This window comes from Puma concolor, chromosome C1, assembly GCF_028749965.1.
Source record: "Puma concolor isolate L17-30 chromosome C1, mPumCon1.1.hap2, whole genome shotgun sequence".
NCBI lineage: Eukaryota > Metazoa > Chordata > Mammalia > Carnivora > Felidae > Puma > Puma concolor.
The window spans coordinates 97,328,768-97,356,543 of NC_141674.1; the positions used below are offsets into that span (position 1 = coordinate 97,328,768).

At 39.6% G+C, this 27,776-nt stretch overlaps 1 protein-coding gene and 1 long non-coding RNA gene across 4 annotated transcripts in view; both read left to right on the top strand.

Annotated features, from left to right (window-relative positions):
- LOC147578260 (uncharacterized) lies at positions 1–26,517 on the top strand. The gene is made up of 2 exons (XR_015254999.1): positions 1–2,677; positions 2,714–26,517. It is a non-coding gene; the product is annotated as an uncharacterized LOC147578260 (long non-coding RNA).
- Positions 1–27,776, top strand: part of MAGI3 (membrane associated guanylate kinase, WW and PDZ domain containing 3) — a 250,064-nt gene that overhangs the window by 322 nt on the left and 221,966 nt on the right. The window lies entirely within an intron of this gene.

The window sequence follows — 27,776 nt, forward strand, 5'->3', positions numbered from 1 at the left end:
CGGCCCTGCCTTTTCTGTTGCGGGGTCTGGTGGGGGGGGGGGGGAGTCGGGGTGGGCGTCCTTGGAGCGGCAGCCACTCCCCACCGCTTATCGCCCTGGGGAATCTTAGACTCCGTGGTTGCTCCGGACTCGCTGGCGAGGGGGAGGGGCGGCGATGGTGATTCCCGTTTTGCCGATGGGAAAACTGAGCTCTGGCTTGGCCAGGCTGCTCTGCAAGCTGTCATAGATTTGCAACCAGAAGCAATTTGGGTTTCCTAAACCTGTAGCCCTGTCTCCTACCGAGAGTTTTTGACTAGAGGGAAAACCAGCCTTTTCCGTTCTCCTTTGTGAAGAAGGTCCTCCTGATTGTAGCATGTTCTTTGGAACAGTCTTACGCGTTTTCTAATAGGGAAAGAGGCTTTCTACTACTGAGGCACTTGGTGCCGGCGTTACTACCTAGTGTACGTACCTAGGAGGGCTCAGCTGCTTCAGTGTTTCTTCTGCACTAGCAACACCTTGGAGCTGACAGCCTAACTCACTCGGTCCAGGTGGGTTCAGGTGTCTGGGTATCGATGCAGTACAGAATGTGGTATGTGGCCCAGCAGTGTGTTCTTGCGGGGAGCTGTTGAATAGTCTGGGTTTCTAAAGAAGACCTAGGTGCCTCTTTCGAGTCACATCTCTTGTAAATCTTTGATTTTACACCGATTTTGTTGACGTGGTGGGTGAGATGGACCCCTGTTGCCCTGGTGTGTTTCATGCGAGTAAAATCTGCTGCCAAGCACATTACGTTTAGGTTTCAAAGCATTGATCAGACTGCGTACAGTGAAACCCGATAGGATGCAATAGTCCTTCTGTATTTGTTATTCACGGCATTGTTCCTTTCGGCATTGGTTAGAACGTGGTTCTGTTTTCTGAGATGCTTGCGGGAGAGAGAGAGAATTATGATCACAACGTTGTTAGGAATCAAACTAGTTTTGCTGAGCGTGCCCCACTGAATATATAGTGCATCAGAATATAATGGGCTGTTTAATTGTGACTTGGGCTAGAGGAATCAGTCCATCCCTTGACTGCAAAATGCTAGAAAATTCGGGAGAAAATTTTAACATGTTCTCTCCCTCTCCCATTGTTTTTTCTTTCTCAGCAGCTCACTTTGGAAATCTCTCTTTCATAGTCCTTGGGCTTAATGGGGACTGATGGTATGTGGTGCAGTAGACGTATGTGGGTATTGTGTATACACACACACACACTCACATGTCCCTGTAATCTTAAATGAAGATTTTCTTCGTGTGATCTATCTCATCGTGTTCATTTAAAGCTTATGGTTTATGTATGGTTTTCTTTTTTATTGTTAATTTGAATAACTTTGGCAGACTTGAAACATCTTCTGTATAGTTTTGCAAATTCAGAAATTCTTAACTCAAACTTTTAGAGTCATACGTCAAAGGGGGACGGAAGGTTTTGGGGGCTGTAATGGCTGTAATCTAGGGAGTCAAGCACTGTCTGTAATATGCAAAATACTATATAACACAGCATTTACTAATCTAGATGTCATTTAGTTCAAATCCCATGAGTCAGGGAATAATGAGAACATCTGCATCATTGCCTTATGTTTTGTTTTGATTAGTTGGGGCACGAATGAGAGTATAACTGTTATTTTCAAAAATAGTTTAAGATTTAATGGGAGGAAGTTGATGTATCCTCAAATTACTGTGATTCTTTTATAGACTGGGAGTATTGGTTTGATCTGCATGCTATATATTTTCTCAAAGTTTATATCAAATTTGAGAAAATAAATCAGAATTTAGAGTGTATTCAGTAATACGGATTAGCTGTGTTGGATGAACATCATATGCCCCAGAACGTAGTTGACAGTTTTACAGTAATAAAATTCTGCCCTCTTGACAACCTCAGGCACTGTCCTACTTCAAATGTTTGGCCAAAAAAGGGGAATAATTTATATTAATGGGTTGAGCATATTTTCTGATCATTAATTATAAAGGTTCTGAACACTACATTTATTTTTTTTAAAGATCTGCTCTGTTTCAGTAATTTCTAAAGGATACCACTATGTGTCATCTGAGTTATTCTTGTTTCTAAGCAAGTTGTAATTTAAAGATTTTAATTTCTCCAAGAATAGTATCCTTAGGTTTCTAATGGGCTCATGTTAAGCATTAGATTAAATGGTTTTCTTGAATGGCTATGCTAAAACATTTGTCATAAAATAGCAAGATTTTTGCAGGTTAAGTACAAGATTTCAAAATTAAATTAAAGAAATTAAAGAGCCAAAAGAGGTAATTCCTAGAACTTTGGGTGTGATTAAAACCAAAATAAATACCATCTCCAATGGAGACAAAAATTTTATATTGTTAGGATTAAATTTGAAAAGTATGAAAATACAAAGTGAGGACATTTAAAAAGGAACTTGCTCTGCACGGTTTTTTTTTCCTATTTTATTTAAACTCTGAGAGAGAATGGATTTTCCAATTTAATAAGGAATTGTAAAGTGTACTTAGCACTGTCTCTTGTCTTACAGAACTATATTCATAACATACCATCTAGAAACTAGCACAGTACAAGAATAAACGTAACCATTTTTGTGAGATGTAATATTGGTGGGGGATGATCTCACGTTCATTGTCTTCTGACAAAGTCCATGGCAAAAGGATGTGTATGGATCCTTCCGTGTGTGTGTGTGTGTGTGTGTGTGTGTGTGTGTGTGTGTGTGTGTGTCTAGTACATGCTAAGGGGAGCCCAGCCAAAGCCAGCACCAACACCCGGGTGACTTGAGGTTCTTTCTAGCAGTGACCGTCTTTAGCTTTGATTTGGGGCTTACTTTTTTTTTACTTGCAAATTCCATTAAAGATTATAATAAAATAAACTCTTTAAATATGCTTCCTAATCCTAGGCATTTCTTGAAAGAATTAGGGAATTTCTTACTGGAATCTTACTCGTATTTAGTATTCACATAGTTCTTAGTGGTGAGTGCGTTTCTGCTTCTAAGATAGTCTTTAGTTTCACCCATTCCTTGGCCCAGCTGGTCACCTGTTTCTTAATTACAGCCCTGTCTTTTTTTTTTTTCCTCTGCAAAGAGAGAAGTTTTCACTTGAATTTGAACTTTGTAGTTTCATAGTAGTAAAGGAAGTTGAACTTTAGACCTATGATGAAATTGTTTCATGATCTAGTCCTGTAAGCAGGATTAGTTTCTTTGAACTTATTTCAGAGCATATTTTTAAGCAATTTCTATTGTGATTAACGATAGAAGTAGTTAATTTGGTTCTCAATTTCTCCAGACTGTGAATGTACAGAGTTTTAGGGAATATTCACTTCTTCATATACATTTAAACACCTATTTCAGTGGTTGCGGATTATGTGGCTTTTATTTCAGAGATTAAGTGTTGATATAGTAAGTACATGAAATCCTTGTCTACTGCATTATTATGCACACTCTGCTTTCAACTACCTTATGTCTGTTACTGTATCTAGAGAAGAAAATCATGAAGATCAATGTTATTGTTTAAACAAACACTAATTTGAAACATCTTGTTTAATGCCAGTTAATCATAGGTAAAAGTCTTTGCCATGGACTCTTTGAGCGTCTGCTTTATAGGGGAATTTTGTTAAAATGAGCACATTCCTAGAAATACATTCCCCATGGGTGGGGACACACTACTAGAAGCTTTTAAGTAAGGATGTTTGTGCTATGCCAGTCATCAATAACCCTACCTCCCTTTCTTTTCACTTTTGGATCTTTTTGTTTTTTTAGTTTAGAGGGGATTTTGGGCTTGTGAGTTTTGTTTGGGTGGTTGTCCTATTTGAAGAAGGGGAGAGTGAGAGAAGTTAGAGTTTAATTGCTAGCCTCCTAGGTTTCCAATACAAAAAAAAATTTTTTTTAACAACAGAAACTAGGGAACATAGCATTACATTTTGATAAACCTTAAATTGGAAATTGTTTTCTCAAATTTTGGTAGCATTTTTTGGGGGTCTAAAATTGGTCACAAGTAATTGAAGTAACTTCAGGTTCTGGACTCTTCATTGACACCTTTGATTCATGTGAATAATGGGCTTTTGCCACAGACGCAGAAGAAACACTTAATATTTGGCCCCTTTCAGTTTTCAGATCATTTTTATTTCATTCAGCTTAATGCTAAAACTGGTTTTCGTAGAACGGAACTGTGTTCCTGGGGAATAGAAATTGTTTTTCCTCTGAGATCCTGGGATGTGTTTTATAAAACCTCTTAATATAAGAGACAAATTTCAGTGTGTGTGTGTGTGTGTGTGTGTGTGTGTGTGTGTGTGTGTGTGTTTCCTGGTCTCTAATTTATGTAAGTTGATGATAAATCTGCATTTGCTCTAGTATCTGACTTACAAAGTCAGTGTATACCCTTCTCAGGTGAATAGTTTCATATAATATCTTTACTATATAACCCCTAAGTGCTTTATAAATTTTGTGAGCGCTTAGGGGTTTGGGGAGTATGTTGTAGGAGAATTTCATTTTTATGAGCCACTTCAGTATTTGGTACCAATTTCAAACTCTGCCAGTTTCCATGTCAATTTTCAGTTGTTCGTAATTTGATAAAGGATGCGTGTTTTGGTATGGAAGACTAGAATGGTGACTCCTTTAATTAATTAGTCAGTTTTGGTTCTCTTCTGAACTTTCAAGCAATAATTTCCTTGTAATACTACATTTTGGCATAGAGGGGAAAAAATGCCCTTTATTTAAAACTGCTCCTGAGGGTAAAGTTTTCAGTGGCTCGGCGGCGAGTGTTGTGAGAGACGTGTTTGTGGGGAAGAGTTGCTCTTTTTTTCCTTGAACAAATATTATTCAGAATGTTTCCCTGGAAAGGTGCTTATTTTACTTTATAAAGAGAAAACAAAGGATCAATTACTGGCACACATTCATTCCCTCAACAGACATTTGGTGGTGGTACTCCGTGTGAACCAGGGCTGGTGATATAAAAATATGAAATATAAAAGTGAATCAGAAATGGCCTCTGTCTTCCGAGAAGCTCACACTTTTATGGGAGCTTAAGATTCCACTGGTAAGGACTATCTGTAGGAAGCGTTTTCCCTTTTCCACTTTTCCCCTAGTATCTAAATAAAACTCTTTAGATAAGTTTGAGTATGAATTTTGGTGGAAGCTACACTAATGGGTTGCCAAACACACTTCTAAAAAGCGGTGCGGGTTTGCATGTTAGAATTTGGGTTCTCAAGTCATTCCAGAAAGAGGGAAATAAAATATAGACACAATTATCTTTCGAAAAGCCCTTAGTTAAATTGCTTTCAAAATATACTGTATCTATGTTTTATTTACAGCGTATTTTATACATTGTATTGTGCCATTTGTAGGATAGGTACTATATGTCTTGTTTCCACTTACACTGAAACCAGTTGCTGTATTTTGGTTGAGCACCGGATGAAATAGTTGGCTCGCATTCAAGAGTTGTTTTGTTGTGTTGTGTCTCTTTAAATAAAACCTATTTCTGGCACGCCTGGGTGGCTCAGTCGGTTAAACATCTGACTTCGGCTCAGGTCATGCATGATCTCAGTTTGTGAGTTCTAGCCCGCATATGGTGCTGACAGCTCAGAGCCTGGAGCCTGCTTTGGATTCTGTCTCCCTCTCTCTTCTCTTCCTCTGCTCATGCTCTGCCTCTGTCTCTCTCTCCTTCAAAAATAAATAAACGATAAAAAATAAAAATAAAAAACAACACCTATTTCTCAATTTTAAGAAATTATCCCCATCTGGGTGTGCATAGTGAATTTGTAGGAGTTAAATGTGTACATGTTAAATGTGAAAGAACATTTCCTTTTTGTGGCTTGTTAGGGTCTTTGCCACCTGGTCTTATTTTCTGCCTTTGCTACCTGGGGAGAGAATTGTAAAGAATTTTGAACTTACCCTAGCTTTGAAAGATGGATATATTTTCGTTGAGTGCAATTAGTATCCTTTTAGTAGTATGTAAGAAGCAGAAGAGAAAAACATGGGGCAAGAATATTCAATACAGATAGGTCTACAATATAGTCTATCTCAATAGTGTGCGAGTATGTGTATAAAAGCTTACTTTGTATAAATGCACAAAAACGACATTATAGAATAATTGGAAAATGGAGAATCATACTAATTGCTTAAGTATGTAGGTAGTTCTAATATGAATCTTCTTATAAGGTGTTTTTTTTTTTTAATTGGAGCTTGAAATGTTTTTCTTGTAGAATAATGTTGGTAAAGTGCTTAATGCTATTTCTACCTTCAGCCTTATTCAACTCCTAATGTAATGAGTATTTTTATTTAACCCATAATGTGGCTGAAATATTACCGGTAGTACTGTGCTTTATGGTAATAGGCTTTCTTGTGTTACCTTGGAAGCCTAGCCGATTTTATAGGAAAATGCAATTTCCTAGTCTAGTAAAAAGGGAACTGGAAATAGGTTTCCACCTTAACTCCCCCTTCTCTTTTGTTACAGTCACAGTTAACTGACTTCCAGAGAAGAGGGTCATACCATTATATCTCCATCCCCTCCCCCCCCCCCCCCCCCCCCCGCAATGTGTTTTGATGCATCTGCATTGCATTGGTTCCCAGGAGCAATTCTGCCTCCCTCCCCACTAATTTCAGTCATCCCATGGTGGGGATGCTTGGACTACATTTTGCTGGGGAGCCACCTGAGTGCCCCAAACTTTTTTGTGATAATGTATTTGTGGTTCAGGGCTTTTAAAGTATTATGGAATGCAAATTGGAAGGAAATGTTGCTTCAGATTTATTGAAATGAGCATCTATTCTATTTGGAGGCTGTCCCTCTTGTTTTGGGCATGCATTATGAACAGTAACTGACTTACTTAATTAAAACTTTCTAGCATCTTTGGCTCTTTGCTTTTTCATTGTGGAGATAATTTTAAACACATAATTATTTTTCTTGCTTTCAGGAAGTTTGTGAGAGGGTACCCTGTTTGTCATTGTTGTTCTGATTAGGAATTACATGTGACTATGAAAAAGTGGGATTTTATTGCACATGATGGACATTTCACAGAAATAGTTTGATGGAATGAAAATACTCTGAAAGGGAGGGGAAAAAAGAAGCATTTACTAGTAAATGCTTTATTTCTGACCTTAGTCAAATAGAATTAAGTGAAATTGGCATTTTTTTCCTCTAATAAAATAATTTTTAAAAATCCCCTTTAATGGAGTAGCCTTGGAGATCTGTTACTCTTTGGATATGGTTATCCAGTTTGCAACAGGTATCCGGTAGTAGGTAGGTCAGATCTCATCAGGAAGGGAAAAATAAAATCCTAATTCACATGTCAATTTCTGTGTTTGTAAGGATTCTTTAGCAAGTGACAGAAACTACTGAGGTTAATTTAGGCTAAGAAATTTATTGGCTTACATACATGAAAATGCACGCCTACGGCTAGCTATAACAGCTAAATTCATGCTCTCAAGTGATGGTCGTTGGGACTATTACTTGGCTCTTTTCCTCTGCGTTGGCTTCTTTTTCAACTCAGATCTCCGTGTAGCAAGAAAGATGGTTCTGAACCCCCAAGTCACACAGAGTCCTTAAAGCTTCTCATCTTTGTTCTGGAATCCAGTAACAAATCTCATGCAGGGACTTTGTGCCCATCCCTTGGACCAGTTGTAGAGAGAGGGCAGCATGGTACCCTGATTGGTCAGGCCTGTGTGAGATGTCTACTGCTGCAGCTGGGAATAGAAAGCACAGTGTGATTAATAACTGTTCTAGAACCCCAGGAGATAAGGGATGGATAGTTCCTCAAAAGACGGGATGCTGGCCTCTTTTAAAAGATTTAATCTCTCCTACTTTGAAACCAACAGCAGTACCCAGTTGTCATCAAGCTATCGTTTTTTAAAAACCAGATAGACTCTAGACCCAAACTGAGGCACTCATTTTACTCAAATAGTTTATTTAAATATTACAATTTTTGAAGTTTTTGATTTAAAAGTTGCTTTTATCTAAATGGTCTTTAAGAGGTCAACATCCTAATTTAAAATTTTTTTTTAAGTTTATTTTTGAGAGAGAGAGAGAGAGAGAGAGAATCTGAAACAGGCTCCAGGCTCTGAGCTGTCAGCACAGAGCCCAACAACCAGGCTCGAACCCACGAACCATGGGATCATAACCTGAGCCGAAGTTGGACGCTCAACAGACTGAACCACCCAGGTGCCTCAACGTCTCATTTTTTTTAATGTGTGCATTTAAAAGTACTGGTTGTAGTTTTTCGTTTTTCTTTTTTTTTTTTCTTTTTAACATCAAGATTCTCTGAACAGTGCTGCTTGTTCTTAGGTGGATGGGATACTTTGGAGGATCGTTTAATTATCTTTGGCAGTGAGAAAATGGTTTTTTTTTTTTAATAATCTTTTAAAAAAATTTTTTTTAACATTTATTTATTTTTGAGACAGAGAGAGACAGAGCATGAACAGGGGAGGGGCAGAGAGAGAGGGTGACACAGAATCGGAAGCAGGCTCCAGGCTCTGAGCCATCAGCCCAGAGCCCGACGCGGGGCTCGAACTCACAAACCACGAGATCGTGACCTGAGCTGAAGTCAGACACTTAACTGACTGAGCCATCCAGGCACCCCGAGAAAATGATTATTGATCTAGTTAATGGAATTTTTAAAACTTAAGATTATTGTACCATTTGAACATGAAATTCTAAAATAATTGCTTTCCAGGATATTTTGCTTTTAAGACAATGGTCTTAAATATAAATTTAAGGATGCATTTTTATTGTATTTCTAAGCGTTTCCTAACAATACCTTTCAACCATGATCTCAAAGAAGTCAAACATAACGAGCCTACTACTTCACTGACTCTTTGAAACACTCTTACACTTAAGTGTGTACTATGGTATCTGTTTAATCGCCTAAAAAGTTACTTGCAGACATTGTAGGATAAAATCAAACTACCTTTGTTTTTTCCAACCTCCACTGGGGGTATTTGGAGTGGAAGCTGAAAATTGGAAGAGGGGTGGATAATCCAAATATCTTTGCACACTATTTTTACCTTCTTGATTACCATATAAATATCTTCAACTTGGTACCATAAAAATAATGTTAATATCAACCTTCAGTTGCCATGAACAGTAGGAGTTTTGCAGTTTGGCTCATCGTGGTCTGGTAGTTTGTATCTTTTGTGAATGTTGAACATTGCCAAACTAATGGTAAATATTCTGTACATCAAAACCAGTATTCACGGAATTGGGTGTGATTTATCAAGAATCATAGCATGATTTTGTATTTTCAGATTAGTTTATGTCCATCTTGGGACGTCTTTAGACCATATTTGGAAAATCACTGCTTCTACTGCAGAAGTCTATTACCAGAGTTCAGTATTAATCCCATATATTGATTGATTAAGCCATGAAATCTGTTAAAATAATACAATTTCCTTACTTCTGCTCACAGAACTGTATCTTAACCCATCTCTATAGCTTTGGGCAAAAGAACATTTTGTTAAAATATTATTAATTTTAGCTACGGATACTTTTCACTAGTTTCAGTGTTTTAAGTTGGAATGTCCATACTCCTTAAAAATTTAGTTTCCTTTTAATAGAGTTAGAATTGCTAACTAGAGCTATCTCATAGTGAAATGCTGGTGAATGAAATGACCCATCAGCCTTCCTTTGGTGCCACCTCTAGGGCGACAACCTTGCCCTGGGTCTAATAGGAATATTCTGACTTGGGGACTTGTTGCAAGAATACTAGCTGCCGAGTACTGAGTAACATCGTATGTCTGTATGTTATACACCCACCTCATCGGGTTTATAAGGTTGTGTGTGTTGGCATACATATATTCCTGGAAAGAACTTTGTGTGTTGTCATTCTCTATGAGTCAGGTGTTATCCTCTCTCTTTTACACGTGAGAAAACTAAGGTGCAGAAAGATGAACACACTGAAGGTCTCAGACTCACGAGGAGGACTGTGAACTGAAATAACTTTCTTTTTAAACTTTTTTTAATGTTCATTTATTTTTGAGAGAGACACAGTGAGTGGGGGAGGGGCAGAGAGAGAGGGAGACACAGAATCGGAAGCAGGCTCCAGGCTCCGAGCTGTCAGTGCAGAACCTGACACGGGGCTTGAACCCACGAACCGTGAGATCATGACCTGAGCTGAAGTCGGATGCTTAACCGACTGAGCCACCCAGGCGCCCCTGACCTGAAGCAGCTTTGAGTCTTTCCTCTTCACTTTCCAGATAGAAAATTATTTCATTGTGTCTGGAGAATCTGCCGTACTTCCTTTTTCTCTATTAAAAGGAAAAACCCCCACGATTTTGAATTGTTCGAGTGGGTGTTAAATTCAGTAAAACATTGGGCAAGTACTTAAAATAAAAGCTTCGTTGCTTCTGTTTCTAAACAAAGTTTGTGGCAGTGCAGTTTAATCCGTATAGCCAAACTGCGTGATGAAGTAGTTATTCCCAAGAGTTACCAATCAGACAGAAAGTTAGCATTAATTCTTGCTGCTGTTGTAAGATACTGTTCTCAGCAGTTCTATGTAAAGGCCTGGATACTCTTAGCATAAATATACTTGTGAAAATTGTATACCTGATGCTGCAAATAATACCTTGTTCTCATGTTTCGTGTCCACTCACTCTGTAATTCACTCACCAGGAAGGTGTTTGTTAACACACGCCTCTTGAGCCAGGTGGCCTAAAAAATGCTCTGATGACTGTACACCTGAATAAATTTTGGAACTCGGGATTTTTTTTATAAACATGCAGACTGTGTTCAAAGCATACTTTGCTTTTAAATAAAATTCAGCTAAGCTAGATAGAAGAGTAACTCATTGTATTCAAGTAGATCTCTCTGCTTCCAGGCTTCAGGAACTACACGCTAAGGCGGTTCCATTGAAGAGGCAGTGAAAGCAGGTCGTGAGGTATTGGCACCTCTTATTCTTTAAGTGTTTGTGCTGTTATGTTTTCTATTTGGGCTTAAAGTCAGCCATTCAGCTGGAAGGAACCATAGCAATCCAACTAATACCCTTAGTCTACAGGTAAATAAATTGAGGCTTAGCAATGGCACGTAACTCTGCTCAGGAGTCGTAGCACAAAGCTGGCAGAGCAGGGACTAGAACTCGGGTTGCTTTTATTTTTCTGTAGGAAAGTTTAGTGAAGTTGGTGGGGGAGAAAAAAAGAAGTAACCTGTTAAACATCTTCTGTCTCTTTATGAGATCTGCCTGATTTTGGAATTCAGTGTCACAGGCCAGACTCGGTCTGTCATGCCGTCCGCATGCAACGAGTGTTGTTGCGGTAGAGAAGGAGCTGGAGCACAAGAAAGAATTTTAATCGTTACATATAATGTCACAGTTTTCCAGGGCATTTGGAGCCTTACGTAATGCATGGAGTAATGGAGTCTGTGGTTAAGAGCTACATAGCCAGACAATTGTTGGCCGGTGTAACAGCTGTATGTTTGAGTATTGGTTCTTGTTAGTTGTTTTTAGCCTTGAAAAATTATTTCTCCTCTCAGGAAGATCCTCCACAAGGCTTTCACTGGAGTCCTTCTGAATGGGCGCCCTGTATGGCGGACTCGGGTTTCTCTTCTTGCCCTTCTCGGTGGGGTGATAGTACGAGTCCGAGTTAGAGCCGGCTCCACTTCTGTTTTTTTCCCTCGGCCTGACAAGGGGATGCAGTGGAGGAAAATGAGTTCTTAGGCTCGGGACTGCTCAGGGATGTGGTAGAGGAACCGTCAGGGGCACTTCTGGCTCAGGATCCTTGAGCTTGCCTGGCTGGGATGATGGTTGACGTGACTGAGATGCTCCTGCTGAGTACAGGACAAGTAGATGTCTCGGCCCACAGAGACCTGGCCCAGCAGAGAAAATACCCACCTGGCTGCGACAACACTGAAGAAGGGCGTCTGGGTGGCAGCGCTGGGGAGACTGTCTTTATTAGGTGTGACTTATGGGAATGGTGGCATCTTGCTTGGGCCCTTGGTGTGTCTGTGAAAGAATAGCATGGGTACCTGCTGTCAATCTACCATATATTCTTGCAGTATTGGCCGGGGTAAAGTGCAGGAAACAGAAAGGGATGCAATACAGGGAATTAGTTGCTTAGGGAATCTTTGAAAGGGCTAGAGAGCTGGGCTCAGGCCAGGAATCTGGGAGCGACTTCTAGGACACCTTGGAACAACCTGCCATGGGAGCTGTCCCGTCTGCCACTGTCAGGAAAGTGGCAATCAGGAGGCTGCCACTGCGACTAAGGCAAGAGAAACCACTGCCCGTGTGACGAAGGGGACCATAGCAGCCACTGCTGTTGCCATCATAGCTGCTTGAAGTCTGGAATGTGGTGTCTGGCCGGTGCCGTGGCAACTTCTTGATGCCTCTGAGCTGTTGACTAGAGGCTCCCCAATACCCTTGAAGCTGGAGCCTGGACGCTGATACGCCTGTGACCTTCTTTGCTAGCTGAAGACCGCTAAAAGCCACAGGCTGGTGGAGCTCTGCCTTGCTTCTGCCTTCCGTGTTTTGTGTCCTACGTCTTCATGGTGGAACCAAATTTTCATTCCGAATACTAGTCGTAAAGGAACCTGGAAAATAACAGTTTTTCGTTTTCCAGCCTCTGCATTTCAGGAAGGCATACTATAAGCAGGTGAATGCTGCATGCCAGCTGATGATCCCCACACATCTTTTTAAAGATCGTATTTAGATACACTTTAACCCTTTCCTGATAACTCATTGTCATTTCTGTGAGCTCCTTTTTTTGAAAGGGCCTTCGTTGGAATGATCACAGGGCCGATGGATTTTAACATCTCTGTCTTTGTACTAGCTCACGTCTGTCCCACCTCCTGCTCCTGCTGCTGAGATATCTGTGTTTTATATCACTTGATCTCCACCTCCCCTACAAGCCGTAGGCATCCAGGGCAGGGAGAGCACCTCAAATGAAGCAACAGATTCATAGGCTGGTCAGCAACCTGTGATTTCCGTGGCCTAGAAAGATGAATGGAGCCAGTGAGAATCTTTCCTGGGGATGTGAACTCAGACAGAAAGGAAAGAATTTTCAGTTAGGAGTAGGGATTTCAGCTGAGGGGTTTTGCAGTGGTGCAGTGGAGTTGGCCGTACTCTTTTGCAAGACTGATGGTTAAATTTTCAGGAATTGTGTGAGTGAGTTGTCCAGGACAGCCATTTAACAACATTAAGTTGCATAAAATTACAGTTAAGCAAATTATGTTAAAAACAAAGGTATTTAATACTCAAAACTAATGATTTCCTTATTCTCAGCTTTATTGAAGTATAATTGACAAAATTGTAATATATTTAAAGCATACAATGTGAGGATTTGATATACATACACGCTGTGAAAGGACCCCCACAATTGAATGAACATATCTGCCCTTCACATATTTACTGTCTTTATTTTGATGAAAACACTTAAGTTAGTAAATTTCAGTTATGCAGTATAGAATTATCCACTGTAATCATCATGTTATACATTCGGTTGTAACATGACTACGGTCTGAGAATCTAAAGTTTGCACTGTTTGCCAACCTCTCCCCTTTTCCTGTATCCCAGCCCCTGGCAACCACCACTCCACTGTTTCTATGAGAAGATTGACTCCTTTTTCCTTTTTTTTCTTTTTCTTTTTTCTTTCTTCCTTCCTTTTCTTCTCCCCCGCTCTGCTCCCCCCTCTTCTCCCTTGACTCCACGCCCTATTTTATTTTAATACATTTTACTACCATCTGTGCTCTTGGGTTTCTTTACATTTATTATCTCTGAGTGGTGGAAATGCTATATAATAGTATGGGGAGGGAGAGTCAAGGTTGGAAAGGCCATGTTAAACTATGTACCAACTAATGTTATGGGAGAAGAAAGTATGAGTGAGCAGAAGAAATGATGCATGCTGTGGGCCTGAGGGGTGTTCATAGTAGACCGCAGGAGGGAAGGACCACAAACTCTACTTCCCAAGGTCCAGGATCATTCTGGAGTCATCCTACGGCTCTAACCTCCAGGAGGTGCAGCCCTACCTATTTCATTCCCTGTTCTTGGAATTGTGTGAAATTTTGAATTCCTCTGTGTTATCAACCTTAATAGAACACTTTGGAATTCTATGGTATTTTATTTATTTACGATTATGTGCCTTTTCTCATGAAGAGGAGACCGTGTGTTGAAAGTTTGGGTTCAGGTTTTGTGGGATGAAGATTGAGGTAAAGAAGGTCAAGAGGGGCAGGAGCAGTGTGATGTGTGGTTATTTCCGGAGAGGAGCATTTGTACCTTGTAGTTTTTGGTCCACATCCCTGCCCCAGGTACATTTCGTATTAGAAGATTGAAATCTCCACTGAGGGATGGCTACTGTAAATGTATATATTTCACTCTGTGGCGTTTTTCATGTGTAAACCGTGCACAGACTGGTAGAGTTACTTGTACACGGAGTAGCATGTTACTGTGTAAATGCCCTAAGCCTCAAAGGCTAGAGAGAGTCTTGGGGGCACAGGTGGTCTCTCTGGCTTCTCTTGTAGCTCACTGCCTCAGCCTCCGCGGCTGCCTTTGATCAGCTGCTCCCTCTCTGCTCATCTCTCCAGTTTTGTTTTCTCTGTACTCTGATTGCTTCTCCCATGCGTCTCTGCTTTCCAAAGAAAAAACTGACCTTGGAGAGATCCTGCCCGCCAATCGCAGCGTGCCTTCACTTCCCCACGTGGGTTGTCCGATCTCAGGGGGTCAGGTGGAAACCTAGGGTGGCCTTCATCTGTTTTCGTTTATGTTTGTCCTTGCCTAGATAGTCGGGAGCTGCCCTGTACCCCCAGAACATGTGCGTGTATGTTTTTTCTATTTCTGGAGTTGGAAGCATTCCAGAAACCTGGTCTCTAGGTAATATTTTATTTGATGTCCTTGTTTTAGAGGTTCAAACTGGACTGCACATAGTAAACAAACCCTGTCTTTTAAAAAGTCATCTTAAAAAAAATAGTGATTGGACGGGCACCTACCTGGGTGGCTCTGTTGCTTGAGTGTCCGACTTCAGCTCAGGTCATGATCTGACAGTTTGTGGTTCAGGGCCTGGGGCCTGCTTCAGATTCTGTATCTCCCTCTCTCTCTTTGCCCCTCCTCCACTCAATACTCTCTCTCTCTCTCTCTCTCTCTCTCTCTCTCTCTCTCAAAAATAAACATTAAAAAAAGTAGTGATTGGAAATGGATCTTTGAAAGGCCAATAGATAATCTCTTAAGATCATTTCTTACTCATTGAAAGCATAAGAAGTTGCCTAACTATGGCAGTTAGTCTGCTGTTGAAATTCTTGTTAGCATTCTATCACTTTATCAGTATTAAGGAACTTCTTACTATAAGTAAACAATATAGAAATATTTTATCATCCCCCCAAAATAGTAAATGGGAATAGGTATAATTTGTCTTATTACCTGCAGTTTGCAAACTTTTCACCTCCTAAGATACTACTTTTTCTCTATCACTGGCACTGGTGGTGATTAGAGAACATTTATGCAAACAGTATTAAAAGCTCACAGCTCAGGGGCCCTGGGTGGCTCAGTCGGTTAAATGTCTGACTTCAGCTCAGGTCATGATCCCGTGGTCCTCGAGTCCGAGCCCTGCATCAGTCTCTGTGCTGACAGCTCAGAGCCTGGAGCCTGCTTCGGGTTTCTGTGTCTCCCTCTCTCTGCCCCTTCTCCCCCACTCGCACTGTGTCTCTCTCTGCCTCAAAAATAAATACACGTTAAAAGAAAAAAAAAAGTTCACAGCTCTTCTGTGGCCATTTTCTAACTTTGGGGGCCTGAGTACTTGAGGTGATAGGGTCAGAATTTCTTCTTTGTGCTTTTATGGAGTCCCTCTCTTTAAACAATTGTGCGGCCTTGCTGAGCTGTTAATTGGCTTCCTGCTCGTAACAATAATTTCTGAAAGAACAGTTGTGTTAGTGTGTGTGTGGTAAGTGGTCCTCACATACCACTTAGCCAAACCTTTCTTGTCCTGATTTTTCACCTCAAGCTGCTCTAGGAAGCTTTTCACTAGGGGGAACAAGAGTATCTCCATTTCTGTTGTCCTTGTTGTCTATTGGTTTTTAAAAATAATGGAACTAAATAGAAACACAGGGCTTGGTGCATGTAACTTTACTTTACACACCACAGTTTAGGGCCAGTTGTCTTTTTTTTAGGTTCCTAGAGGTGAAATTACAACCTCCAGACCATCTTTTGGCCAAATCCAAACAGATTTTTAGTAAAGTTTGATGGAATTTTACATAAAACTGTGGCCAAAGCACAGTTGAGTTGTAGGACTTTAAAATGTGGGCTTGGAATCAATCTGTGGTGGGATCTCAGTTCTACCACTTATCATCTGTTACCTTGGACAGATTACTTAGAAGCCTCAGACTTCATCTGTAAAGTGAATATAATCCTGCATATCTCATAATGTTGAAAAATATTGTGTTAGATGCAATTGGGCAGGATGTTTTTCCCTACTGTTTTAAAATGGCCCAGAAAAATCATTATTATTATTTTATTCATGACCCTTGTTTGTAACAGGTTTAGAATGTTTACTGTTTTAAATCACTGACCTAATTACATTTCTCATAATTATAATGCTGTTAATTCAACCATAGAGATAACTAGGAGTTATCCTGGAGAACTGGGACCAGTAACGAATATGGCTTTTCTTATTAAGTATCAAAATTCAGAAATACACGTGGGTCTGCCTTAAAGACAAATAATACCTTCATGAGCTGAAAACTGCAACTTTAGGTAATAATGCAGTGTATACCTAGGTTGGAATTGTGTGCCCCCAAAAGGTATGTTGAAGTCCTACCTCCAGGACTGCAGTTTAGAAGTACGGTCATCGCAGACATAATTAGTTAAGATGAAGTCCTCCTGGGGCGCCTGGGTGCCTCAGTCAGTTAAGCATCCGATTTCGGCTCAGGTCATGATCTCACGGTTCGTGAGTTCAAGCCCCATGTTGGGCTTTGTGCTGACAGCTGAGAGCCTGGAGCCTGATTCAGATTCTGTGTCTCCCTCTCTTCGCCCCTCCCCCCATTCAAGCATGCGTGCATGTGCACACTTTCTCTCTCTCTCTCTCTCTCAAATAAATAAAACACTAAAGAAAAAGTGAAGTCCTCCTGAGTAGGGTAGGGTGGGTTCTTCAGAGAAGAGACACCTGAGGGGGAGGATGCTGCCCGACCACGTGACTGTGGAGGCAGCACTTTGAAGGGCTGCACGTGCTGGCCAGGGCCACTAAAGATTGAGGGCTACCCCCAGAAGCTAAAAGAGACAGAGACTCGACCCAGGATCTTGGAGAGAGTGTGGCCCTGATGGGACCTTGTCTGTGGACTTCTAGCCTCCAGAGCTGTGAGAGAATAGATTTCCATTGTTTTGAGCCACGTAATTTGTGGTACTTCGTTACAGTAGCTTTAGGAAACTACCATTTTATAATGATAAATATATCCCTGCTATTTAAGAGACATCTCTGTATGGAAAAAAGAGAAACATCTCAGTGCAATGGAATTACCACCTTCTTTATAACCTCTTAAATTGTGGATTAATATGCTAGGTGTAATCAAATATATTTTTTATTTCAGCAATTAATATGATCGATAACAAAAGCTAATTACTGTATAAATTCCCTCAGGCTGAAGGACTACAACATTGTAGAGTAGGTAATAAGTCACTTCCTTACATGGGTTTCCTTGCTCACATTCCCCACCTTTGCCTTCGTGTGTACCATTCTGAGGGCAAGTGAACTAGTACCACAGTCAAATGTAAGAGCATAATAATGTTTTCATTCGGCAGAAATTTACTGAACATCTGCTAAGTGCTTGACCGTATTCTAAGCATTGAGGATATGGCCATAAAGCAAATAAGCTCTCTTACGGAGTTAGCATTGCAGTTGGGGAGGTAGATAATAAATAAGAAAATATAAACTAATGCCACAATAATAGTTGTTGCAGTAGCAAAGACTTCAGTAGCTCTTACTATATGCCAGACATTGCTTTTAAGTGTTCTCCTTCATATTTATTTAGTCTTGCAAGGACCCTATGAAACTGTTTTATCTCTGTGTTCAATCTGAGAAACCCTAGGCACAGAGAAGCTAAGTAACTTACCCTAGGTCACACAGTTAAGGAAAGTACAGAGCTGGACCCTGAATCTAGGCAGGGTCTGTGTTCATAAGCGATGTACTCTACCCTTCTGAAAAGCATAGATCAGGATGATGAGATAGAGAGTGTATTGTTGAGATTGGGTGGTCAGGAAAGGCCTCCCCAAGGTGGGGACAGGTAAGCCACAAGTTGAATGACTGGAAGGAAGGAGTCTGCCGAGTGAAATTTTTGAGAAGAAACCTTGCTGTCAGAGGGAATTATTAAGTACAAAGGTGTTAATGTAAGAACTGGGTGCGTCATAGGACTGGAAAGGCCAGTGTGACTGGTCCCTGGTAAAGGAGGGGAACATGCAATAGGGCTGAGGTCGAAGAAGTCGGCAGAGGCCCGTGGGGGTCCGTAAGCCATGTTAAGGGTTTGGATTTCATTTACATTCATAGTGTCACCAGAATGTGTAGAGCCGGAGAATGATTGGCATACATTTCAAAAAGTCACTGTTCGTGATTTGGGAGGAGCAGGAGTGGAGGAAGGGAAGGAGGTGAAGGTCGGCTTGATCCAGCATACAAGTAGGGATGCTGAAGCTAAGGGGATGGACTTGAGAGAGGTCTTGAAAGAGGACCTAATGGGACTTGGCTGATTGTTTGCAGGTGAGGGAAGGAACGGCCTTCAGGGTAACTTGGAGTTTTTTGCTTTGAGCTTTGAGGTGAGGGTGTGTGGTGGTGCCATTTCCAGGAATAGGAAAGATGGGAGATTGGGACTAGTGAAGAGGTTTTCTGTGGAGGAGGTATATCTGCCATCGAGATTACTTTCTTAACTCTTTACTCTCCTTCCTTTATTATATGTTAACCCATCCCCATACCCATCTGTCAGTCCTGTTTCTTACGCCTTTCAAAGTCAGTTGTAGTCATCAGTACGTTTTCCCAAGGCAGGTTTTTAAAATCTCCATTTTTCTCATTTTACAGACGAGAAAACTGAGGTGAGATGCTCGAGGTTGTGTAGCGAAATGTTGGCGGATCTAGGATTACCATGCAGGTTATCATCAGTCTCAGACTCTAATTTGATTTTATTTTAACATATATATAAGAACAAAAATGAATTTTGGGGACCGGACAAGTTTTGCTGCCAACTGGCGTATGTGCTAAAAATCTCTTGGACCCAAATTTCAAAGACCAGATGCAAAGGATGTGGTACTACTGTTGCGTTTGATTGGATTACAAAGTGAGCGTATCGCTTAGGACTTGTTGGAAAGTACAGTATAATGTAGAACTGAGAACGTTTTCTGATAGTTGGTCCAGGAATGTAGCTTGGGATTCTTCCAAGCATTAATCCTCTTGTTGGCAAAGCCTTTGCATTTAATTAGCAAATGTTCCGTGCATGCCTACTATGCTCTAAGCCTCACGCCAGGCCAAGATACAACAGGGAATGATTCATTTCCTTTCAAGGAATTTAGCCTTTCAGTTTTGTTTCAATTTCCTCAAATCTCCCTCTATCGTTTGCTGTATGTTTGTTTAAAAATGCAATAAAAGCTGTAGTTTAAAAGGTAAGAAGGTTTATTTAATCTAGGTAAAATTTCAGCCTCTGTGGCAAATTTATATGCATATTACATAGGCTGCAGGTTTTTCATTTGCTTTGTGTGAGCACCTTGTTTTCTAAGGAGTGAAAATAGGCCATTTTAGTCTCTAGCTGATGGAATTAACTAGCTAGGTTATCAGTGAAGTCAGTATCAAGCTTGGAAGTAAATAGTGATTTGAGTTGTTATAGGAGTATGAGACATGTTTATCTTCAAAAGTGACCACTTAATTGTCTTAGATTGATGTTATTTTTGTGCTTCCTTGTAGAATAAACATTTTCACAATTTATTGACTTCTGATAGTTGAGTTTTAAGGAAATTAACCCAGTAGAGCGTTGTGTTCTTCCCGTACTGTGGTTGCTGTCTGTTCTAACATTTAATATCCTCCAGCAAGTCTCTTGCTCTTATCTTTCCAAACTCATTTCTCATTATTCCCCAGTGCAGATACTCCGTTACAGCCAAACTAAAGTGTTTGCCCTACTTCTTCAAAATTCTGTCTTAAACTTATTTCCTTCAGAGATTTTTTTAGGATTAATCTGTTACAAATTTTATTTGTATACTTTGCAGCTCCAGGATACTGAAATGGTTCTGTACTTTGCCATAATACATTATTAATTTTATAGCTCTTTAGCTCGGTAACTGAGACTCCATCCAGCAGACCGTGGTGTTAGAATTGGTCTATTACCAACGCTGAGGAAAGTGCTCAGATTTGCATTAATCATTAAAAACACTTTCTAGACTGGAAGGCAGTTCTGTACCTTTGACCAAGAAGAGCTTCACCTTGGTGGAAGGTTCTAGAGGAACAGTTTACTCTCCCTGATTTGTTTAGGAAAAAGAGAAGCAGATGGAACTTAGCTCCTTGTCAGTCATAATTAGAAAAGTATAGAGGGCGAGAATGCAAACTGGTGCAGCCACTCTGGAAAACGGTATGGAGGTTCCTCAAAAAACTAAAAAGAGAACCACCCTACGACCCAGCAATTGCACTACTAGCCATTTATCCACGGGATACAGGTGTGCTGTTTCAAAGGGACACATGCACCCCCATGTTTATAGCAGCACTGTCGACAATAGCCAAAGTATGGAAGGAGCCCGAATGTCCATTGACAGATGAATGGATAAAAGAAGCTATAGTATACATATATATACCTACAATGGAATATCACTTGACGCTCAAAAAGAATGAAATCTTGCCATTTGCAACAACACGTATGGAACTAGATTGTATTATGCTAAGTGAAAGAAGTCAGAGAAAGAATACAATTTCACTCATGTGGAATCTGAGAAATTCAACAGATGAACATAGTGGAAGGGAAGGAAAAATAAGATAAAAACAGAGGGAGACAAACCATAAGAGACTCTTAAAGTACAGAGAACAAACTGAGGGTTGCTGGAAGGGTGTTGGGTGGGGGGAGGGGCTAAAAGACAGCCAGACCTAGTTGAATTAAAAAAGTTATGTCTTTTTTTTTTTTTTTTTTTAAACTTAAGTTTTGGAAACCGAGTCCAGTAAGGGAGGGAGATGTGATATTATTTATATAGTTCCCATAAACTGAATTGTGTACCTTGTTTTATAAAGAATAAAACTCATGTTATGAATTTTTTCTTTGACATCTGATTTGTCCCCATGAACTATTCCCGAGATTTTTACACTTAACACAGGAAAGGTTGGTCATCATTGGTACCAGTTTGGTCAAAATCAAGTAGGATGTCTGGGATAAGACTTCAACACCAGCATCGCTGGTGTTAGGGAGAGACAGGGCTTAGGGCAAAGGTAAGATTATAAAGTGAAATTAGTGAAAATTAGTGAAATTAGTATTTGGTACCACCCTGATCCCACACACCATTTTCTCTGCTCTCATCTTCATTTTTACTTCCTGGTGGGTTTTTCCCCCCCCGTGTCTGTATACTCACGGTCTTTTGACTGTCTAGTCTCCGTTCCATCTTCCTGGCTGGCACTCCCTACCACTTGGCATTTTCCCATCATATAGTAGAGAGGTGTCAGGAAAGTTCTCTGATTAACCTATATGAAGTAACACTAAACTGATGTGAGGAACTATCCCAGCCAGACGTGCTCAGAGACATTTTCCCCTTCATGTTCTGTATGACTCGAAATAATAGAATTTCAAGCAGCGCTGTTAAGAACTTTTCCTCAAATCTGCCTGATTTAACTGACTCTGGAAAGTATAAGGAAGGTACCTGTGGTTGCTAGTTCCTCTTTCAACATTGCGTTTCTTCAGTCACTTGTGTTTCTGTTGCCTGCGGGCTACCTTCCCCCTTCTGTTGTCTTACCAGATTGCTTTCTGGAATGGTGGGTTGTTCCAAATAAATGGGGGGAGCGCCCTGTAGTTTGAGTTTATTTTGTAAGAACTGAAATGTAAGTCTGCTTTATCTTTTCCTGGTGACAGTCCTCTTTGTGGGGTTGACAAGCCTCTCTTTCTGTTACAAAGGAGTCTAGAGCGTGGATTTTGGTTATTGGTCCTAAATTTGAATTCCCGCCCTGCCACGGTTCTGCATTCAAAAGTTTCATAGAATATAAAGAATCAGGACAAAAAGAAATGACCCAGAAGCAATCATTAACATTACTTTTTCTTTTACTATTTTATTTTGTCTGTGACATTGCTAGACATGAGATTACCTGGTAAAAAAAATATGAACGTTTTTGGACATCTTGATAACTGTTACCTAATACTTTTTCATTGTACCATTCTGTCTTCATATCTTTGGAGTTTTATTTTCTTTTTTAGACAAATGTCAGATCTTTTAGCCCAAAAGAGATTCTTCTTTTGGTTCTAAAAGTCATCCATTGTTTTGGATTGTTTACTAAATTATTTAACAATGCAGGAAAACTTCAGCCCTCACCTCACAGCAGTAACTCTCATGTAGATAAATGATCACCATATACCAGGTGGTTAGCCCTGCCTTGGTCGCTAAATAGCCCAGTGAGGATGCCAAAAGTATCTATTGGTGATTGGTTGCGTTCTGTCTTCTGCCTAAAATTTTGCCATGGGTAAAATTGCTTTGATCAACGGAAGATAGCGTCCTTTTCCTCTGTATGTAAACATCTCTAATTTGGATATCTGGCACTTACCTCCTCACTTCCCACTTTCTGCCCTCCTTTAGCCATAGTCAGATGGACCTTGTGTAAAAGCGGAAGTAATCTTGGCTGTACAACCAAAGTTGTTGATATTTCCATTTTAAACAACTGAATCAGTCTTAAGTTTTGAGGCAGTAAGTAAATTAAAATCCAAAACCAGTCCTGGGGTAAGCCACCAATAAATTGCCAAAATGTTTAAAAACACGACCTTGACAAATATAAAAGCTGTAATAGACAACCTATTCTTAGAAACTTAATCTCTGTTGAGTGGCAGTGTTTCAGTATTAAAGCTGAGCTGTTTGGGCACATTGACCTTAATCTAGTGGAAAGCGGTAGGCTTTGACATCGACACACAATCTCCGTTTTAGTAACTACAAAATGCCTTGTTTTTAAATTATTGTTTCTGAGCCTTGTATTTTCACTGATGACTTCTGATAGTATAATTATGCACCTCTATTATATCTTTTGTCAGAAGGCTAATTTGTAAATAAAGACTGACTTTCATGTGTCCTGTAACCTGAAATAGTATCTGAAAGTGTCTTTTTAATTCACAATGATTCTTGAAAAACTGATGAATTAAATGAGCTATAAATTTTGTTAGAAACTGATTTCTAACTTCTTTGAAGGGAATTGATTTGTTCCTTGGTTTCCTCTCTGAATCTTGAACAAAAATTAATTTTTAAACGATGAAGTTGAATTTTCTCTTCTGTTTATGTCCATATAAAAATAAAAATAGATATTTGCAAATAAAAATATTTACATTTAGTAATAGTAATACAGTAGTTCTGTGAATTACCTTATTTCAATCCAAGTTAACATATATTGCAAAGGCAGGTTTAAATAAAGTAAATGATGTTTACGTGTAAGATGCTGCTAGATGCTGTAATTAAGACTTAAGAGTTTCTTTCATATTTGTAACATTAATTCCAATTGTTAGGTGAAATTTGGTATATTTTCTTAATAAGATGAACTTATTGTAAGTTTCACAAACTTATTGTAAGTATTTGGGTGAATGTATTACTAGACGAAATAATGAAAATCTGAAGCAATCCTTGCATTTTCAGAAACAAGCAATTGTTAATTGTACATCCTTTTCCCTAGTGTTTTTGGGTAGCCTTTTTGTAAATGCTTAGCCAGTAGTCTTTTCAGGAACACAGTACTACTAATAACAAAACTAAGCAATTATAACTCAAATGGTCTTTCTGCCCAAAATTCATTTAAATGTAAAGGAATTGGTTTTGTGTTTTTGTTTTTAATTACCCAGGCCCTTTACTTTATAGATTGAATAATTTATTTTACTTTTAATCAAATCCTACCGATCCACCTGCACACATGTGCCTGATGGAACCCCCATCACTGGTTATTTGCAGAGGTTTGTGTATACCAGCAATAGAGAATGATCGTTTCTCCTTGTTTCCTGAGTTCCTGACGCTATTCAGATCCTTTGCATTTTATTCTCAGACTGTTTACATCCACTGTGATCTTCCTTAATCTTTTTTCGTTTCATCTTTGCCATTATGTCCTGTGCTCCAGCCCCAGATTAATTTCCTCGAGCATCACTTTTGTTACATCATTCCTGTGTTCAAAAACATCTGTGATCTCTTGTTGCCTACTGAAATCCTCCGGTTAGCACGGAAGCCTTACAGGTATGGACCAGCCTGCTTTTCCAGCCTCCCCTCCAATTATTCCCTCCTATACCAATGAAATGGGTTTGTTCCTTACTCCAGAGTACTCCTTGTACTTCTTGTAAGTGTTAAAACATCTGGTATGTTATCTCTTTACCTTCTTTCCCAGTATCTCGTCTTTCTAATAATTTTTATGTCAGTTCGTTTTCTACTTTCTGGATAGGATTGTGTGTGTAGGATCAGGTTAGATTATGGAGGATGTGAACGCTAGTGAGAGAGGTTTGTATTTTATCCTAAAGTCAGTGAGAATAGCCAGATGTTTTTGAGCTGAGGTTTATCTAATTAATAAAATAATATATGCTTAATCTGGCACAGGTGTGTAGGACAGATTAGAGAGGGTAGAGATTAGTGTGGAAATCTTGAAAGGAAGAGTCCTATTTCCCAGGACAGGTAGAACTGATCCCGTGGTAAGGAAGAGATACCAGGTATCAAAGGTGACGGATGTTGAGATACAGAAGAAAAGAGAATGTGAAGGACAGCTGGTTGAAGGAGGAATATGATTTACAATTTAAATTTGTTAGGATGATAGGATATGAATGAGAACCTCAGGTTAGATCTTGAACGTGAGTTACATTAAGACTTGTTTCTCGGGGCGCCTGGGGGACTCAGTCAGTTAAGCATCCGACTCTTGATTTTGGCTCAGGTCATTATCTCATGGTTCATGAGTTCGAGCCCCACATTGGGCTGTGCACTGGCTGTGTGGGGCCTGCTTGGGATTCTCTCTCCCTTTCTCTCTCTCTGTTCCTCCCCTACTTGTGCATGCTCTCTCTCTCTCTCAAAATAAATAGATGAACTTAAAAAAAAAAAAAAGACTTGTTTCTTAAATTCAGAATGGAATGCATGGAGTTTCATTCAAATAAAAATGATAAAATTACATATTAAGAAAATGTATGTGTTTATAGTATAGGTATATAGTACTATAAACAGTAAAGATATTGGCAGATACTTTGTTTCTAATATAACATGAAGTAACTATTGAATCACCTTTGAATTATTACCATAGAACTTAGTAATAAAATAATTGGTGATTTTTTGGTCAGATTTATTAGGATATGATTTACCGAAAGTAAATATAATCATACAATATATGTCAGTCGTATAATCATGGTCACGATCAAAATTGAGAATATTTCCATCACACATAAAATTCTCTAGTGCCCCTTTATAGGTTGGTGATCTTTCAAGCATGTAATTTTTATGTCATATACTTCATTAAAACAAAAATTTGGGGTTTCAACCAAACAAATTATTATAGGAGTAAATATTTGGAGTCTTAAATTGGGGGAATTTACTGATTTCTGGTAGCTTATATTTAACTGAGTAATTTAAGAAGGAGACTAATATATATGTGTCCTTCCAAGTTTCTGCTTCTTGCTCCGCCTCCTTCCCTGTTTGATTTCCTTCCTAAAATCGGTTTCCTCTCCTGCACTCGGTTTTGGGGCCATGTGCTTGTCATACATGCTTTACTTTAGTCATCCACAGTGTTGGTCACACTGCTAATACGATGGTTACTCGTGGTGCCCTGTTAGTGCCTCACTGACTTAATTCATTGTCACGATCATTATCTTATCCCTGCCACCTGGCTCAGTGACTGGCCTAGTAGGTACTCAGAAAACAAGGTCTGAATGCGTTTTTCCTTCTCATCCAGACTTAAATACTTTAGAATAATATTAGACTCTTTAAACCTCTCCTCTTGAAAAAAGGAAAAAGTGATTACCAAGTTGTGTCAGCTCATTCTCTGTAATACTTTTTTATATTCCCATCCACTTAGTTTCATATCTCCTTTCTTGTCTGGGCTTTTCTCACCTCAAAAATGGGGCTCTTTGATTTCTGTGTTTTGCTTTTCCCTTTTATCTTGTAAACCACTGCTAATTCAGTTTTATGTAAGTCATTCTCTCACCCAGAGACCTCAGTGGTTCCCTGTTGAACACAGAAGATAAAAGCTTGTCTGTCTAGCATTCAAGACCTTTATTTACAATCTATTGAACAAGTTTGAGTGTGGGGGCGCCAGGGTGGCTCAGTCGGTTGAGCGTCCGACTTCGGCTCAGGTCATGATCCCGTGGTCCTCTAGTTCAAGCCCCGCGTCGGGCTCTGTGCTGACAGCTCAGAGCTTGGAGCCTGCTTCAGATTCTGGGTCTCTCTCTCTACCCCTCCCCCACTAGCGTTCTCTCTCTCTTTCTCTCTCTCTCTCTCTCTCTCAAAAATAAACATTAAAAAATTTTTTAAAAAGTTTGAGTGTGGACGCATGTAATGTACTATGATGGGTGACTTATTTACTTATTTGGCTCTGTGATTTGTTTCCAACGCACTTTTCGTGCCATTCTGATTTGGTTGCTGGTCTGAATATGTCTTTTTGCCACCTTGCTATTATTTGTGCTGTTTCACTAGTCTGGTAGTTCTTTTCTGTTTCTGTCTGAGTTCCCCCCAGGTCACACCCCACTTTCAACATCTGACCCTTCTAGTCCGTTGAGCACTCTCCCTTCAACTCTTTTATGGCACTTGACTGTCTGTGCTACCCATTTGTTATATTGCCTTGTCTTTATTCCTCTTTTTCTTCCTTTTATTTATAAATATGCCATTTTCTTGTGTAAGACTGAAAGCAAGTTGAAGCTGGGGACCGTGTCTAACAGACATTTGAATTTCCCATTGTCTGTAATGTAGGTCTTGGGCTCAGTGATTTAAGGAAGCATATGCTTGATTAGGGTAACTAGAAACCTGTTTGCCCTTCTGCATAGAAGCTCAGTGAGAAAGTATTATAGTAAATCATTTACGATCTCCTACAGTTCTAGAGTAGAATGATTGGAGTGCACTAAGCTTCAGCCTCCGTGGATGGAGGGGAGGAAAAATGACCTTCGAAAATACAAAAAGCATTCTGTTGGTACAGTGCTTATTACATTGCCACTTGTGCATTTGTTAGACATTTCACGTATTATTTTTTTTTTGCTGCATCATTATTTTGCTGGAAGAAATGAATGTTGGCAGCTAAAGCTATTCTGTAACCATTTAAACATTTTGTAAAAACATTTGGCTTAACTAGTGCTATCCTTTGGTTTAAATGATTTTTTGTGATAAATTCTACAGTTTGCATGATAATTAAAAATAAATGTAGAGTTTGGGAGACTCGGTAGTAGGGAACGTTAGTCCTATGCATAATATTAGGGATCTTTTACTTTTATCTTCAGGTTCCACAGTAGTTTTATGAATCAAGGAGTCGTATGACTGAAAGTCTCAATTGAGAAGTCCTCAACCTAATGCCTTAAATACTTATAGATGGGAAAGAAATTGGGGATCCTGAAGGTTAAATTATATTATTATTACTCAGTTTGGGTTGAGAGAAGAGGAAGTATAAGGCCTTTTAATCTTTTAGAAGATCAAAACTGTTGGGATTTCTGAACAGTTCTTTCATTTCAGCCTAATACTTGTTTATTGAGCAGTTACTCTGAGAATGTGCG